Source organism: Centroberyx affinis, unplaced genomic scaffold (assembly GCF_046629955.1).
Source record: "Centroberyx affinis isolate AG114_WGS23_722 - 3 ecotype Tasmania unplaced genomic scaffold, CSIRO-AGI_Caff_v1 ptg004617l_1, whole genome shotgun sequence".
NCBI classification, from domain to species: domain Eukaryota; kingdom Metazoa; phylum Chordata; class Actinopteri; order Beryciformes; family Berycidae; genus Centroberyx; species Centroberyx affinis.
In genome coordinates this window covers 21,998-28,226 of record NW_027282227.1, presented here as the reverse complement: position 1 = coordinate 28,226, position 6,229 = coordinate 21,998, and positions in this window count along the sequence as shown.

Below are 6,229 nucleotides of genomic sequence, written 5' to 3'. Positions count from 1 at the left end.
TTGCCTTACTAGGAGATGCAGAACAGGAAACCACACAATGGCAGCCACTTCAGCCATTGACGTTGTTGCTCAAAAACATTTGTCACAAAGTAATTAGTCACACAACCAAAACACAAATACCACAGCATTAACACAAGCAGTTCCTGTAATTCTCTGTGGATGACGACGCTGTCATGGGAATCGGCCTAGACACGCCTTCCACTCAATGACTGTCAAAGTCGTCATCCCATCATTAGTATTAGGATTATCATGAATCCCACTGACTATTTGAAAAAAACAAAAAAAATTCTGCATATTAAGCAAAAAAAACACCCACATTGTGCCATGCCCAGATACTTGCTGAAACACGCGGAGTGATGACAGAATGGATACGGTGTTGTGTTCATTGCTACCATAAACAGAAGTTCCTGCGGATGTAGAAGAAACCCAGAGACACCGATGCTCAGGCAAAGACAGAGAGACAGACACACACACACACACACACACACACACACACACATACTCATACACCAACCTCTGTCAGGTCATTTGTCTACCCAGACAGAGGGCACAGTATTGGGACAGAGGCTATAGTGTTTTATCAGTGTTTGAGAGTCTGGTAGTAGGTGCCAGTGGGTAAAAAACACACTCAGCAAAAGGCATGCTAAGTGGTCATGACAGATGAGAGCTATCGGAGAGCATTCTTCTGGGCCTAGTCCAGACCAGTTCAGAACTGCTAACACATGCATGCATACATAAACACTCAAATACACAGGAAAAACACACACACAGAGACCACACATATCCACAAACGCACACACACTCATTAATACAGCCTGGTTTAATCTCTTTTGGACTTCTATGTATGATGCAAATAAGTTATAACATTGATTTGCGATTTAGCATTAGCATTCACTCTCATAACATTATTACTGCCAGAGGTAAATGCATAAGCGGCCCCATGGGAAACAATTACCAACAAGAAATATATTCAGAAAGTTTCATGTTTCACCACAAGTATGGCGGAACTAGAATTGGAAGCAATTACACAAAACTGCAACTGAGACTGGCATTTTCTCCACAGCAGAGCGGTCCATTCCAAATAAAATAAAATCAAATCCAAATAAAGTTATTATTCCCTGGTACAGTGTGGCGCCACTGGTACAGGACACAGCACAACACATTCTGTACCGTACAAACTCAGTCCAGGACAAATTATCACAGTGAGTCTGAGATCAAAGGTATTCTAGCTGAAATCAACTTGACCCGCTTGACCTCCAGCTGTCAGCATGTGAGAGGTTTCAGAGGGATCGGTGTGTGTGTGTGCGGGGGGGGGGGGGGGGGGGGGGGGGGGGAGTGAGAGAGAGAGAGAGAGAGAGAGAGAGAGGGAGAGAGAAAAAGAGAGAGTGAGAGAGTGAAAGAAAGAGTGAGAGAGAGAGAGAGAGAAAGAGAGATATAGTTAAATCAGCCTACATTAAAACCATGATAACTGTATGAAAATAAACCATTTTAAATGTAACCACTGTGTATGGCTGAGTGTGTATGGCTGCATTCAGTGGTGAATACACAGAAAATTAAAAGTTTATTTTGAGTAAATTAATGAGAGAGAGACAGAATGAGAGAGAGAGGGAGAGACAGCGAGAGAGAGAGAGAGAGAGAGCTTTTCCAGTTTGAGAGGGTACAATGAGGGCACTGAGGTGACACTGACTGTGTCTAAGTGTGTCTGAAAATCTCCATCAGAGTGAATCACAGGAGAATCAGAAAGATAATTTACAGTATATGGGTTTATCTGATTCACATGGGAGGTCCTTGAAAACAGGCAAATAAATCACCTGTCATTCCTTTCCGCTTCAGCAGATTCCTACAGATATGGAATCAGACAGAAAAGCAAGTGTGGGCAAGTGATGAGGGGAGTTGTCATTTGATGAAGGAAAATATAGCTTGTATAATAATCATGAAAACCAAAAAAATGTTTAATCATAAAAGAAAATACTAATAAAAACAATGATGCTGGTGAACACTCACAGGATGCAGAGACATAATGTACATATACATATATGTATATATATATTTATATATATATGTATATATATATATATATATATATATATATATATGAATACACACACACATATACATATATAGATGTTATTAATAATAATTTGTCATGCAAAAATGCAGGAGAAATACATTCTTCCAATGAACTGGTGGAACCTTGAGAACCTCATCACAAACACAATCTCAGCACAACCGATGAATCATAAAGAATACTGTGTGTGTGTGAGTGTGTGTGTGTGTGGATGTGTGTGCGTGCACGCGCGCATATGTGCAAGCATGCGTGTGTGTCCATAACATTTGCTCGTCCAGCATTCCTTCAATATTGTGACCAATATCCATGTGTGCACTTAGCTAATGTTTTATCACACATTATTTCACACTGTGTCACCTAAATCATCGATGTGACAACAAACTGCAATATCACCAGTCTCATGGTGTTGTAAATAACAACAAAACATGACATATAAATGACCTAGGTTATTACAGTGCATTCCTATTGCTGGACCTGTCATACTCTCAGACAGACACAAAATATTTTTTTTCCCTTCCTCCAATTCCATATAAATAACATAAGGGAATTAAAAAAAAACCCTGCCTGGACTGTCTGTCTCAAGTCTGGAAATATGGGGTAAGTTGACAACTTTAGCCATCTTCCTCTTCATCTCACTCTTCCCATCTTCCCTCTTCCTCTACTCTCTGCCTCATGACAGGCGTAAAGCTTAGTCTGAAAGCCCCTCTGTCTGAGTGACAGCTGTGGAGGTTATTAATGTGTGTATGCCGTGTATGTGTTTGTCCTTGTCTGTGTGTCTTTGTGTGTGTGTGTGTGTGTGTGTGCCCGCGCGCATGCACACTTGTTTATGTGCAATGAGAACAGACTTTGAGCAGAACTGGACAGCCCGTCTGTTGCTGATAGGAGTGCTACTCCCTTGACAGTTCCAGAGGGGAGGTAGTGATAGAACAAGCCATCTGAGTGACCTTGATCCAAACCACAAAACCTTCATCTCGCCTCCTCTGAAGAAACGCTGCTAACGATTGGCGTGTCGGTTGAGCGTGTCAGCTGCAAACTGCCTTCTTGAGATTGTGATGTACTTGCAGTTTTGCATTTACTCTATGTGATTCACAAGCATTCATAGATCGAATGCAGAACTGTATTATTGCTCATAGTTTGTGGTTGCTTGTAACATCAAACTCACTAGAACACATTGTTCACATATTGGAAGTTGGAGTTAATGTCAGAGCGTCATCAAAACCACAACGTTGTTAGATCTGACTATGAATCATGTCTCCATTCATGGTCTAAATGTTTGTGATTACTTGGATTTAAATTCAGTGTGCATGTTGCTACTTGATACGTGTGTGCGTGTGTGTGTGTGTGTGTGTGTGGCTGGCTGGTTACATTGAGAAATACTGTGAAGCCTGAAGGAGTGAGAATTTGATGCCAAGACACTAATACCAAACAGACCACCGACTGTGTGTGTGTGTGTGTGTGCATGTGTGCGCTCGTGTTTGCCACGAAAGTCAAACTTTTAATACCTGTGTCTCCCTGGGCACAGTGCAATTAAAATCCAATACTCTCTAGGAGTGTGTAACATGCTGGGTTTTACAGACAGCTAACAGAACTCAAACGGCCAACAGAGAAGGTGCAGGGGGGAGCGGAGGGTTGTTATGTGAAGAGCACAGCAACAAAAATGATGAAAAATATGATCACAGAGATTGCACTGCGGGCAAACGTGAATGTCTTTTAGATGCATTGATGACCAGCCCACATCTCTGTGAAAACTGCTGTCAGTTCAGCTGCACAGATATTTCAAAAAAAGATACACACAGATAGAAACTCAGTCCATGCAGGAGAATCACACTGTTGATTATCAGAAGCAACAAAACATAGAAGGTATGACAGGGTGGTACTGAAATAGATTTGCACCAGCAATCATCCATCATCCTTGAAGTTTAAAGTGCAGACGTAGAGCAAGTTTGAGAACACATACTGTACAGTAACCAAAGATTAAGGGGAAAAGAAAATTGTTTTTGGGGTAGTGAAAGCTACATGAGAACAAAAAAACAACCGTGAACAAAAACAAATAAAAAGAAGAGCCCTCCGAAACAAACTCCTGTGTTATTTTCCAGTCATAAAGAAACAGCAGATGACAAGTGTCAAGAAATAAATCTTTTTATAGATACCAAAATAAAGGCTGTTGTACCATCTGAATACTCCAGCCAAGGTTACAACATAAATTGACATCAGCTACCACACCATTCCCCAAGTCACATGAATATGATCCACAGCTGATAACGATGATAACAAGAAGTCTCATTATCCTGCAAACTCAGGTTTCCACTGTAATGAGGTCATTTACTCTCTGAGTTGATGTACTCCATTTCAAAACGGATTGGTATCTTCTCACATTAATGCTAACTCTCACCTTTTGACCCAACATCCTCAAGTGTTTGTTGAGTTAATTGGTCTGGCAGGGGTGACCCTTTGGTGAACTTTGGTGTCCAATAGCAAGCAGAGTTCTGAGCTACAGATTACATGTAGCTAAAAACTTAACTTTAATCCATAACAATCCCAGTAGCCTAATCGGTTTACAGATCTTTAAGAACAAAGGGGGAAAAAAATGATTATGCCCTGAGAAACTTGTTTGAAGGAAAAAATAATGATTATGATTCTGAGATTATAGTAACTTTTCATAGTCTAAACAGTTTTTGAATGATTATTATAGTGCTATTTAAATTACAGTCTGAAAATCGAAACAACACATCCATTTAACTTCATATTGGATTTTGGAGGCAAATGTACTGTAGGTCTATACTCTGAAAAAAACAAAGCTCTTCAGGGGTTTTATGGGGCTTCATTCTGTGCTAGAATCTGTATTTCAAGAACCATTTGAACTTATAAATGGTTATTTGCCAACATTTAATGAAACACTAGTGTTTAGATGTAACTTAATGAGCCCATGTGGAACACTCAGTGATGCAATGGTTCATGACGGGTTGTGCTCCATAAAACCCCAAACTGATTCCTTGCGGTGTTGTAAATGGTTCTGCATAGACCTTTTTGGTTCTATCTGTTGTCTTCAGACTCAAATACACTGTGTGGAGTGGTGGTGAGTGACAAGGTCTTATAGCCTCTCCATTTGGAAGCTAGTTGGCTGTTGGTAACCTTGGTAAGGGAACTGTAAGAATTTAGATGAAGCTTTAATTTAAGTCACATTGTTGATTGTTTCTGTCTAAACAGCAGATAGACAGTAAGTTATGTGCAGCACCAAGGGAAATTCCACAATGACCATGGGCCAAATGGCCACTATTTGGCACTGTTAAACACTTGTCCTTCCTAAAATGTAACCTAAAAGCAAATGAAAGACTTAATATTTTGGCACAGAACTCAAGTAATAGATTACAGTACATTGCGAAAGTAAACTTCCCCACCCTGGCAGCAAGGGAATGGAAATTTTGGCAGAAAATATTGGGTGGCATGAATTGCCTTGTTCATGGTACAGTATGAAGAATGAGGATCAGCATTGATTGCATGCTCTCTCTCTCTCAAGGCAGCTTGTGCCAACAATATCCATCTATTCCAGGATTTTGCCTGTGTGTTATGAGAGTGACGGGTGGACATGTCAAGTTCATTAGTGTAAGTTTAGTTTAACAACCACTTTACTCTGTGCTCCTCTATACTATCTCTTAAATACAATGACAATCATATAGGCTATGCTTAACCAGTTAGTTTAATTTAATTTATTTAGCAATAACACCTTGACCTGGCTGTGTAGAACCTGCTAATGACCTTAACACATTTACAGTGATGTGGCGCTTGCATGAACGCATAGATTTGTTGTAGCCAATAGACCCACTTGATAACCTGATAATCAAAATTGTACAGCATTAAAACTATTTGGGAGCATGTCTTAGATGATTTAGGGGCTCCTGGGGCTCCCTTACAGTATCCATACAGTTTCCATACAGTATAGACACACCTTTACAAACGAAATGACAATAATCTTATCATTAATTTTAGTAGAATACTATACAAATACCACAGCAATACTATAAACTAAAATTATATAGGAATATCACAGAGATAACATAAGAGATAACAAGAACATAAAGGTCACTCTAAACTCAATATAGTGTACCACAGACACACTATAAGTCCCTATACAAATATTATAGGCATAGCCTATTATAAGAA